Below are 13,181 nucleotides of genomic sequence, written 5' to 3' on the forward strand. Positions count from 1 at the left end.
ACACACACGCGTCGCTCTCTCTCTCTCTCACACACACACGCTCTCTCTCTCTCACACACACGCCTAGACACACGCTCTCTCTCACACACACGCCAGACACACGCTAGCTCCCTCTCTCACACACGCTCTCTCTCACACACACGCCTAGACGCTCGCTCTCTCTCTCTCTCTCTCTCTCTCTCTCTCTCTCTCTCTCTCTCTCCTCGCTCGCCTGCTGTCCAGTTCAGCACCACGGACAGCAGCAGAGAGAGACAGAGACCAAGGACAGCAGAGAGAGAGAGAGACAGAGAGACAAGGACAGCAGAGAGAGAGAGAGACAGAGAGACCAAGGACAGACAGAGAGAGAGACAGAGACAGAGAGACCAAGGACAGCAGAGAGAGAGAGACAGAGAGACCAAGACAGCAGAGAGAGAGAGAGACAGAGAGACCAAGGACAGCAGAGAGAGAGACAGAGACAGAGAGACCAAGGACAGCAGAGAGAGAGACAGAGACAGAGAGACCAAGGACAGCAGAGAGAGAGACAGAGAGACAGAGAGACCAAGGACAGCAGAGAGAGAGAGAGACCAAGGACAGCAGAGAGAGAGACCAAGGACAGCAGAGAGAGAGAGAGACAGAGAGACCAAGGACAGCAGATAGAGAGACAGAGAGAGAGAGAGAGAGAGAGAGAGAGAGAGAGAGAGAGAGAGAGAGAGAGAGAGAGAGAGAGACCAAGGACAGCAGAGAGAGAGAGAGAGACCAAGGACAGCAGAGAGAGAGAGAGAGAGAGAGAGAGAGAGAGAGAGAGAGAGAGAGAGAGAGAGAGAGAGAGAGAGAGAGAGAGAGAGAGAGAGAGAGAGAGAGAGAGAGAGAGAGAGAGAGAGAGAGAGAGACAGCGAGACCAAGGACAGCAGAGAGAGAGAGACTTCAGGGTTTCAGGACAGACACCAAGCAATCTGGCCCAACCAAACAATCTCAAAACAAAAAGAAAAGTATATAGAATATTGGAACAAATCAACCCAATCTCAAAGTAAATTAGAATTCTATTTGACCCTAAACAGAGAGTACACTGTGGCAGAATACCTGACCACTGTGAATGATACAAAATTAAGAAAGCCATTGACACGGTACAGACTGAGTGGACACAGTCTAGCCATAGAAACAGGCCGTCACAGGCAGAACTGGCTGCCCAGAGAGGCCAGGCTGTGTTCACTTTGTCATCAGGGGGATGTTGAGACAGAACCTCACTTCCTGCTATACTGTGAGAAATATAAGGATCTAAGAGAAGTTTTCTTTGATAAAATCTATCCACAGTTTATCCATCTCCCTGATCATCAAAAGCTGTTATATATGTGTGGGGAGAAAAGTCAGTGTACAGCATTAGCTGCAAAATATGTAGATGGTTGTCACACAATAAGAGAACAAGCTTTGTAAATACATGTATCTGAGTGGCCACACTTGTAAAATGACTACCGGACTGAATGATTCTTTTGTAATTGATATGTTTCTGTTGATTGTCTTTACTGTTATTACTAATATTATGGTATTTTATTGCTTAATATATATGTTATTGTTTGTATGTTGAACATGCTTTGGCAATACGTATGTTAATATTTCATGCCAATAAAGCCTATTTGAATTGAATTGAATTGACAGACAGAGAGGCAGAGAGACTACAGACAGCAGAGAGAGAGAGAGAGAGAAAGAGAGACAGTAGAGAGAGAGAGAGAGACAGAGAGACTACAGACAGCAGAGAAAGAGACAGAGAGACCAAGGACAGTAGAGAGAGAGAGACAGAGAGACTACAGACAGCAGAGAGAGAGACAGAGAGACCAGGGACAGCAGAGAGAGAGACAGAGAGACCAAGGACAGTAGAAAAAGAGAAAGAGACAGAGAGACTACAGACAGCAGAGAAAGAGAGAGAGACAGAGAGACAGAGAGACTACAGACAGCAGAGAAAGAGAGAGAGACAGAGAGACCAAGGACAGCAGAGAGAGAGAGAGACAGAGAGACCAAGGACAGCAGAGAGAGAGAGAGAGAGAGAGAGAGAGAGAGAGACCAAGGACAGCAGAGAGAGAGAGAGAGAGAGACAGAGAGACCAAGGACAGCAGAGAGAGAGACAGAGAGACCACAGACAGCAGAGAGAGAGACAGAGAGAGACAGAGAGACCACAGACAGAGAGAGAGAGACAGCAGAGAGAGACAGAGAGACCAAGGACAGCAGAGAGAGAGACAGAGAGACTACGGACAGCAGAGAGACAGAGAGACCACAGACAGAGAGAGAGAGAGAGAGAGAGAGAGAGAGAGAGAGAGAGAGAGAGAGAGAGAGAGAGAGAGACCAAGGACAGCAGAGAGAGAGAGAGAGAGAGAGAGAGACAGAGAGACCACAGACAGCAGAGAGAGAGACAGAGAGAGAGAGAGACCACAGACAGAGAGAGAGACAGAGAGACTACAGACAGCAGAGAGAGAGACAGAGAGACAGAGACCACAGGAGAAATATATATATCTAACCCTAACATTACTGTCATGCACTTGCCTAATAAACCTACACTGTAGCACTCAACACTTCGATGAACATTGTTACTCAGCTGATAGAGTTGTGCCCTTCCTGATGACTTGTCGTACAGAACTTGTAAGTCGCTTTGGATAAAAGCGTTCAGCTAAATGACTAAATGTAAATGTAGTTTTGTGGTGTCACATTATGGGAGTCTTTCACGCCAGAGTTGACGCGTCACAGGGGAGGGGATATAGGGGAGTAGTAGGTGTGTGTACGTGGTTGATTCTGTGAATGAATAAAGTAGGAAGTCACTGAAGGACCTGTCACGCGCGTTATTGATTCGCCTCTTCCTTCAACTTCCCACATTGGTGACCTTGATCGTTGGATTATTATTGTTATTGTTATTATTATTATGAGTGATAACGAAGAAAACGCTGTTCGGCCCGCTGCGGTGGCGGCTGCGGTGTCTGTCAAGTTGCCCGAGTTTTGGCAGCACGACCCGGACCCATGGTTCCAACATGTCGAGGCTCAATTCCATCTGCGAGGTGTCACAGTGGACGACACGAAATACTATCATGTCGTCGCTGCATTGGATGCACAGACCACCCGTCGCGTCATGGGATTTTTACGAGAGCCGCCGGCCATGGGGAAATACGCCGCTCTCAAACAACAGCTGTTGCGGCTGTTTCAGCTGTCAGATACGGAGCGGGCGGAGCGCCTGTTGTCACTGAACGGTTTAGGTGACAGTAAACCAACCGAGCTCATGGAGAACATGTTGGCGTTGCTCGGCTCAGGTGACGCATCATTTTTGTTTATACAGTTATTTCTGCGTCAGCTCCCACCTCCAGTACGCACTGCCTTGGCCAGCTCGCCGCTCGTGAGAGCCAAGGATTATCGGGGGATGGCAGAAGAGGCTGACAGGATATTGCTGGCAACCCGCCACTACAGCGTTAACGTTAACGCTGCGCTGCCGGCGGGGGAGATGACGGGAGCTGCGGTATCGGATCGCCGGAGGGAGAATGAACTTTGTTTTTTTCATCGGCGTTATGGTGCCAAAGCCAGGCGATGTGAGCAGCCTTGCTCTTTTTCCGGCCAGGGAAATGCCAGAGCCGGCGCTCATTAGCAGCTGTGAGTGCTGGCGATACGACGAGGCTGCTGTTCATTGAGGACACGTTGTCCAGTAGGCGCTTGCTGGTGGATTCGGGAGCCCAGCGGAGTATCCTGCCAGCTTCAGCTGCGGACGGCTTGAGTGGCAGTCACGGCCCCCCGCTGGACGCCGCCAATGGAACTCCGATTCGCACCTTCTGCACCAGGTCAGTGACTGTTTGTTTCAATGGACATGCTTTTAATTGGGATTTTGTAATCGCTTCTGTGTCAATGCCTATACTGGGCGCGGATTTTTTATGTGCTCATAGGCTTTTGGTGGATGTGGCGAACCGTCGCTTAATTGACGCAGTGTCATTTGCCACTTACCCCTGCACTCTGGGGGGGGGGGGGCCGGCTCGCCCTCGCCAACATCCTCGCCACGGGGGACGTGTACCAGCGGCTTCTCGCTGATTTCCCCGCTCTGACTGTGCCCACGTTTTCTGCTATGGTCGCAAAACATGGGGTGGAGCATTATATCCCCACGGCCGGTCCGCCAGTTTTCGCGCGCGCACGCCGCCTTGACGCCGCTAAACTGGCCATCGCTAAAGGGGAGTTTGACACAATGGAGCAGCTCGGCATTGTGCGGCGCTCCGACAGCCCGTGGGCCTCGCCTTTGCATATGGTTCCGAAGGCTGATGGGAAGTGGCGCCCGTGTGGAGATTTCCGGCGCCTCAATAGTGCCACGGATCATGACCGCTACCCTGTCCCGCACATCCAGGACTTTTCTGTTCACCTGGCCGGGACCACCATTTTCTCCAAGGTGGATTTGGTGCGGGGCTACCACCAGGTGCCAGTCCATCCCAGAGACGTGCCCAAGACCGCCGTTATTACCCCGTTTGGACTTTTCGAGTTTTTAAGGATGCCTTTTGGACTCAAGGGGGCAGCGCAGACCTTCCAGCGGTTGATGGACTCTGTGCTGCGAGGGTTGTCGTTTTTGTTTGTGTATTTAGACGACATCCTGGTGGCCAGCACATCTGCTGAGGAGCATTGTTTGCACCTCCGACAGCTGTTTCAGCGGCTGAATGAACATGGGCTGATTGTTAACCCAGCCAAGTGTCAGTTCGGCCGGCCAGACATAGACTTCCTGGGCCATCACATCTCTTCACAGGGAGCTGTGCCTCTGCCCACCAAGGTGGAGGCGATCACTGCCTTCCCACGTCCTCGCACCATCAAGCCCCTACAGGAGTTCCTCGGTATGGTAAATTTTTATAACCGATTCATACCAGGAGCGGCTCTCTTGATGCACCCCCTGTACGAGGCACTAAGGGGCAAGAAGGACAATCAGGAGGTGGACTGGTCCCCTGAGAGGGTCCAGGCGTTTGATAGTGCTAAGGCTGCTCTCGCTAACGCTACTATGCTGGCACACCCGTACCCGGCCGCTCCAATAGCCCTCACGACCAATGCCTCGGACTATGCTGTGGGGGCGGTGTGTGATCAGTGGGTGGCTGGCGCCTGGCAGCCTCTGGCCTTTTTCAGCAGGACACTGCGGGACAATGAGAGGAAATACAGCACGTTTGACAGGGAGCTGCTGGCCCTTTTCCTCGCCACGCGTCATTTTAGGTTCCTGTTGGAGGGCCGGGAGTTCACCGCTTTCGTGGACCACAAGCCTCTGACCTTTGCCATGGCTAAGACCACGGAACCATGGTCGGCACGGCAGCAGCGCCAACTGTCCGCCATTTCGGAATTTACCACGGACCTGCAGCATGTGGCGGGCAAGGACAACCTGGTGGCTGACTGCCTCTCCAGAGTGCGGGTCAACACTGTGCACCTGGGTGTGGACTACGCAGCCATGGCAGTTGACCAGTGCACGGACATGGACATCCAGGCATTCAGGACAGCCACGACAGGACTGAGACTGGAGGATGTGGTGTTCCAGGACAGTAAGGCCACGCTCCTCTGCGATGTCTCCACAGGCCGACCTCGCCCGATGGTCCCCGCTGGCTGGCGCCGCCGCATTTACGATGCTATACATGCTTTGTCGCACCCGGGGGTGAAGGCATCAGTTAAGCTGGTGGGGGCTAGGTTCGTCTGGCCGGGCCTCAGGAAGGACGTCAAGGGGTGGGCTGCCTCTTGTGTAGCGTGCCAGCGCGCCAAGGTGCATCGGCACACTAAGGCCCCGCTGGGGCCATTTCTCATCCCGGAGAGACGTTTCGATCATGTTAACGTGGACCTGGTGGGCCCGCTGCCCCCCTCCCAGGGGTTCACTCACCTGCTGACCATGGTGGACAGGACCACCAGGTGGCCGGAGGCTGTGCCCCTGTCATCCACTACATCGGCGGACGTGGCTCGGGCGTTCATCTCCACCTGGGTGGCCCGTTTCGGTACCCCTGCGGATCTAACTTCGGACAGAGGGCCCCAGTTCACGTCAGAGTTGTGGAGCGCCGTGGCGGAGAGTTTGGGGGTGAAACTCCACCGCACCGTGGCATACAACCCGCAGGCAAATGGTCTCTGTGAGCGTTTCCACCGCACTATGAAGGCTGCTCTCCGGGCGGCTCTTACGGACAGTAATTGGATTGACCGTTTGCCGTGGGTCATGCTAGGCCTGCGCTCGGCCCCAAAGGAGGATCTGCAGTCTTCTTCGGCTGAGCTCGTGTTGGGTCAGCCGCTGAGAGTCCCTGGGGAGTTCCTCCCAGGTGCCACAGCCCCCTGGTCAGCTGCGACTCATCGCTTGGCCATCCGAGACGCCGCCAGCACTTTCGCTCCCGTGCCTGCACATCACTGTCTTCCCCTGTCCTACATCCCCAAGGACTTGATGTCAGCCCCGTACGTGTTCATCCGCCGCGATGCCCACCGATCTCCACTCCAGGCTCCATACGATGGGCCCTTCCGGGTCCTGGAAGCGGGACCCAAGAGCTTTATGGTGGACAGAGGGGGGCTTCAGGAGCGGATATCGGTGGACCGTTTGAAGCCTGCACACGTGGACCCGGTCGGGCCGGTGGAGCTGGCTCAGCCCCGACGGCGCGGCCGTCCACCCAACCCCACTCCTGCCGCAAGTTTGCGGCCCATGTCTGCCTCTACCCCGGCAGCAGACCCGGACTCTCCCCCAGTCCAGCCTCGCCGCCGGCGCGGACGGCCGCCGGCTCGTGCCCTTCCCCCTTCCCCCCTGACTGTTAAGCGCAGTCGTTATGGTCGGGTAGTCAGGCCTCCTACGAGGGGCTGAGTACTTTGGGGGGTTTTTTGGTATGGGTTGGGGTTGCAGGGTATGTCTACTCTGGGTGTTCGGGGGGGGCCTGTGTGGTGTCACATTATGGGAGTCTTTCACGCCAGAGTTGACGCGTCACAGGGGAGGGGATATAGGGGAGTAGTAGGTGTGTGTACGTGGTTGATTCTGTGAATGAATAAAGTAGGAAGTCACTGAAGGACCTGTCACGCGCGTTATTGATTCGCCTCTTCCTTCAACTTCCCACAGTTTCATATTTATCTTCACCTTAAATCACTACGTTGCTAGATTGGAACTATGGACCCTGTCTGACCTGCTCAAATGACTGACTGGTGCTTAAGGCTGATGCTTAAAGTCCTCAGGGTACAGACTGAACTATGGAAAGTCAGCCTTTTGTTTTATTGCCTCAGCTTCTTGGAATGATCTTCAACTAACAGTAAAAATCAATATCCGATGGACAATTTAAAAACATGATTACAAATCTCCCTGCTTCTGTCTGTGACTGTTTTTAATTTTGATCTTGTTTTTTGTGTTTTATTTTTATTTTTAATATACCTTTTCTTTTAGAAGAAATAAAAGTCACGCTAGCTTAGAACTGAGTGCACTAGAGTCCGTAAAACACAGCTAATCAACTGAACCTACTGGTGTGATATCAGACATACACACTGATATATCAGTGATAAGCCAATATCGTACTAATATGACATGATGACCAGACTGACATGCAACATGCCAGAAAATACAAGTTCGAGTTTCAGCCTTTTTCAGACATAAAGGATGTGAAGTTTGAGGAACATTTACATCTCTAAGGATTCTTTTTGTCCAATGAAGGCAAAGTGTGGTGAATGTGAAACTGTGGAACAGTCTGAATGTGGAGCTAAAGCAATGAACCCAAACATGAACCAGTTTAAAAAGAGCTATAAGGACATGATTCTCACCAGGTACAAACATGAACCAGTTTAAAAAGAGCGATAAGGACATGATTTTCATCAGGTACAAACATGAACCAGTTTAAAAAGAGCGATAAGGACATGATTTTCATCAGGTACAAACATGAACCAGTTTAAAAAGAGCTACTGTATAATGACATGATTCTCACCAGGTACAAACATGAACCAGTTTAAAAAGAGCGATAAGGACATGATTTTCATCAGGTACAAACATGAACCAGTTTAAAAAGAGCTATAATGACATGATTCTCACCAGGTACAAACATGAACCAGTTTAAAAAGAGCTATAATGACATGATTTTCATCAGGTACAGGGACGAAGAAAGGTTTGACAATCACCAGCTGTTTCCATAGATTAGTATTTATTTATTTACTTTATTATTGTGGGTACATATACTGTATTCAATTGTATAAAGAATACTGCATGTAAGTGTAGATATATGTATGCGTGTGTATTTATATATGTAGTGTGACTTGTATATTGTATATGTAAGATGTATATTCACAGTCACTGAGTAGTAGAGAAGGGGTTAAAGGATTAAATACGTTTATACTTCTTCCTACTCCTTTTCAGACATGTTAATATAGTTTAATTGTTAATATTATTATTATTATTCTTTTTTTGTATGTTCACATGTTCAAAATAAAGATGTAATTCAATTAAATTAATTCAAAACTAATTGTTTTATCAGTAAAACCAATGGATCAAAATGATACAAGTCATTATCTCTAGCTGTGCAGGTTGAAGACCTCTGAGACAGAACATGGCAGATCTACAGAAACCATGGGATGGAAGGTCACTCCCTTCATCAGATCCTCCTCGCGGCCCTTGCAGGAATGGGAGTGGCTGGCTCTGCGCTGACATGGCTGACATCATACCTCAATGAACGCTCCTACCAAGTGTCATGGAGAGGGACCCTGTCGGCCACCCGCCCCCTGCGGACGGGTGTCCCCCAGGGCTCGGTCCTAGGACCCCTTCTCTTCTCCCTCTACACTAAATCACTGGGTAACATCATCACGTCTCATGGCTTCTCGTATCATTGTTATGCCGATGATACTCAACTCTTCCTCTCCTTCCCTCCCTCAGATATCCACATCTCTGAGCGGATCTCGGCCTGTCTGTCCGACATCTCCGCCTGGATGACGACCAACCACCTCAAACTGAACCTAAGCAAAACAGAATTGCTCCACCTGCTGGCCAAATCCTCCCCCCTGACCGACCTTTGCATCACAGTTGAGAATGCAGCTGTGACCGCGTCCCCGACTGCCAAGAACCTTGGTGTTGTCCTCGATGACCAGTTGAACTTCTCTGCTCACATCGCAGCGACAACCAGAACCTGCAGATTCCTCCTGAGCAACGTCAGAAGGATCCGCCCCTTCCTGACAAAAGAAGCCACCCAACTCCTTGTCCAATCAACAGTCATCTCCCGCCTCGACTACTGCAACGCACTGTTCGCTGGCCTCCCGGCCACTGCCACCAAGCCTCTTCAACTCATTCAGAACGCAGCGGCCCGCCTGATCTCAAACCTACCGAAGTCGGCCCATGTCACCCCACTTCTTAGGGACCTGCACTGGCTCCCCATTGCTGCACGTATCCGCTTCAAGGCCCTCGACCTAGCATACCGTGCGGCAAAGGGAACCGCTCCCGCCTACCTCCAGTCAATGGTCTCTAACTACACACCCTCAAGACCCCTACGCTCTGCATCTTCTGGCCGCCTCAGACCTACAGTACTCCTATCCAAGCCCCGGGAGGGTCATCAAAGAGATGCCGCCTATTCTCAGTCCTTGCCCCACAATGGTGGAATGAACTACCCACCCCAGTTAGGACAGCCGAAACCCGTCCAATCTTCCGCCGTCGACTTAAGACGCACTTCTTCAACCATTATCTGAAATAATAATATAAAAAAAATATATAAAAAATAAAAAAAACTCTAACACTAACTAACCTTACTGTCATGCACTTACACACACCTAATAAACTAACCTACACTGTAACACGCAACACTTTGATGAACATTGTTACTCAGCTGATAGAGTTGTACCCTTCCTGATGACTTGTCGTACAGAACTTGTAAGTCGCTTTGGATAAAAGCGTTCAGCTAAATGACTAAATGTAAATGCAAATGTAAATGTAGAAACTCATCTCTTATGGATTAAAGTCCTGACATGTAGGTCATCCAGCCACATGTGTGTTTATGGACCAAGAGACTGAAGCGTGACGTGTTTAATCAATAAATAATGACCTCATAAGGAGAGCGTGGCATTGGGTCACAGTGGAAAACGTCTTCTCTGGGAACCCATGTTTTTAAACAGGAAATTCTCCCCGTGGGTTACTGTGTAGCACAAGGTAACAATTACAAAATGTACCCTGTTTCCTACAACTAAATTACCAGCCTACGGTGTTTTCGTAAAGCGATAGTTGTGATTTCTGGAACCCTAGCCCTATCTCCTATCAAATCAAATCAAATCAAATCAAACCAAATCAAATCAAATCAAATCAAATCAAATCAAATCAAATCAAATCAAATGTATTTGTATAGCCCCAAATCACATGGAATAGCCCCCATGGGCTTTACAGGTCAAGAAGAAACATCACAATAGACCCAGAACAAAAACAACCATGAAATTCACATATGATGCAACACGCCCAGACTTTCCCCCAATGAAGATGAGGAACGACTCACTAAAACCCAGCAATAGGGAAAAAAGCACCACAGGCGGCGTGGAGGAGAGAACCCTCAGATGGGCCGTTCAAAGGGGATCCCCCAACAGGATGTCAGTGATAATAGTAGGGCTGTCCCCGACTAAGGATTTGGATGGTCGACTAGGATTGGCCAAAATTTGCCGTTAGTCGACTATTGGTCGACTTAAAAAAAAAATATATATAATTTTCTTTTTTTTTATCATTCCATTTGGGCTGTGGGGGGTGCTTAATGTCTGAAGGAGTCGACTGAAGGCTTCTTGTCCTCTGCAAAAGCATGCAATTGGTCCACTGATGGATACATCTTGATATTTGTCTATAGTGTGTTCATTAGATGGGTGAAATCCTCTTTCAGTGCCTCTGTGCCTGTTTTCGTAGGCAGTTAGCCTCTGGTATGCGTGCCATTAGCGTTAGCCACGCTTCTATGCCTCTTTTCTTTTGAAAAAAATGATAAAAAAATAAAAAATAAAATGTTTTTTCTTTTTCTTTTTTTTTTTTATATTCGACTAAGAGGTTGGTCAGTCGACTACGGCCCCTTTCGACCGATTAGTCGACTAATCGATTAATAGGGGTCAGCCCTAGATAATAGTATAGTATATATATAATATAGTGTTGCTATGGATGATAGATGGATGGAGAATAGAACAAGCAAATAATTGGTATGTATGTATATACTAAGGCTGTCAAAGTTAACGCGGTATTAACGCGTTATCGCCCGATTCTATTAACGGCACTATTTTTTTTAACTCACGATTAACTAAAAAAAAATAAAAAATTAAATATATATATATTTTTTTTACTAGACTTCACTCTGGTGTATTATTGATGCTCTCATTGATACTATGTTTGTTTCTGAAGTGTGTGTGTGTGTGTGTGTGTGTGTGTGTGTGTGTGTGTGTGTGTGTGTGTGTGTGTGTGTGTGTGTGTGTGTGTGTGAGATATAAAGAGAGAGAGAGGGGGGTGAGAGAGATGAGGAAGGGGCAAGAGAGAAAGAGAGATGTGAGAGTGTGTGTGTGAGAGAGAGAGAGGGGGGGCGGGGTGTGATTACTCAGCCCTTGTTGTGTGGGTGAATGTAACAAGTTCCTAACGTTTTCTTTCCCCTATTATTTCATGCACACTATATTCATTGTTTTAAATTATTATTTTCTTTTAAGTTATTTCGTGCATCACTCGGTTTTGAATTTGATGCAAATTTGCAATGCATGAGGGTCATCCTTTTGTGTTAAATGGCTGCATAAAGCAAGCATGTGTTGACTCTCATGTTGATAAGAGTATTAAAACTTGGAACTTGAAAAATATCCGTTTAAGGTAAAAAATAAATGCGATTAATTTGCGATTAATCGCGAGTTAACTATGGACAATCATGCGATTAATCGCGATTAAATATTTTAATCGATTGACAGCACTAATATATACATGTAATGAAACGCACATACATACATACATACATGGTAGTAGTAGTAGTAGTATCTAAAGTACATAAGAACGGTGATGTTGTTGATCAGTAGGATCTTCTCTCCTGCTGTTGACAGTCAGTCACAAATCAATGCAAAGTCAATGGTGTCAAGCTGCTGTCTGTAGAAGAACTCTTTATCTGCCATGCAGAGGAACACACACATGCACTGGGTGGCAGATGAAATGTCCTCTCTGCACTTGACCCATCCCGTCGTCCTCTCCCCCCCCCACCCAAGGGCAGCCGGGGGCAGACACGGGCTGCGGCGTGGGGGGGCCGCGCCCCCAGGGACCAATCCAAGTGCTCCTGTCCGTCTTCGTCAGGGACGCGACAGCGTTAGCGATCTGTTCTACCATGTTTTCCCATTGGGTTTATCTCTTTTTCTGGATGGGAAACCCTTGCGAGCACGGAGGGGGGGCGGGGGGGGGGGGACATGCAAACCGCACACAGAAAGGCGCAGGAGATACCCCACCTGGGTACCTGGCAACCCGGCAACCTGGTCCCCAAGCGGGAATCGATGAAACCCATGCTGTGAGGCAACAGTGTTAACCGCTACACCACCGTGTACAGACAGGAACTTGACCTCATTGACTTCACACTGGCTCGTGGCTAACTAGCCGGAGCTAATGTGAGGAACAGCATGGTGCTGAGAAGATCAACGTTCTCGAAGACACTCTGACGTCACGAGACCGCCGCCATCTTGGTATGGTGGAAAACAAACGGATTTCTACGATCAAATGTATGCGTTGAGCTCCGTTTTTATTACATATTTTATCACATTCTTGTTCATTTCATAACCTTTTCATATCATTTGTTTTGAAAATATTGAGGCCAACATGGCATTTCACTATTTCGAAAGCCTTTCTGGTGATTCTAAGGCGGGAAAAAAAGGCATATAGGCTACTTGAAGAGAATGGACTAACGTTATATGGTGAAGTAGCTAGCAGCTAACATTTCTCTGCTGTTTACAGCCTCACAGCCAATAAAACTTAATTTACGATATACATATTTGTTCCTTATTCTCACCCATTATGAAATGGGTAGAGCAGACGTATGATTTGACTTGGGGGCCAGGGTCTGCTTTGATCGACTCTCCCGTCTGAGTCTACATGTGCCCTCTTGATAGCCGCCAGCTATCCGTGATGCCTCAACTGGTATTATATAAAACTTTAGATTTGGATTTTTGATTATGTTATTACTAGTACAAAGCGTAACACAGCAGCTCTTTGGCATTGTGATGCACTGAAGAAAATTACCCTTGATTGTGTTTAATTTGCCGCTTTTCCGATCCGTTTATGC

General features: G+C 48.5%; 1 protein-coding gene across 2 annotated transcripts in view; it reads right to left on the reverse strand.

The window, feature by feature from the left end:
• The window catches only part of atg16l2 (ATG16 autophagy related 16-like 2), a 171,744-nt gene that overhangs the window by 8,476 nt on the left and 150,087 nt on the right, over positions 1-13,181 (reverse strand). The gene's annotated exons all lie outside the window — the stretch shown is intronic.

This window comes from Notolepis coatsorum, assembly GCF_963971535.1.
Source record: "Notolepis coatsorum genome assembly, chromosome: 1".
In the NCBI taxonomy this organism is placed as follows: Eukaryota; Metazoa; Chordata; class Actinopteri; order Aulopiformes; family Paralepididae; genus Notolepis; species Notolepis coatsorum.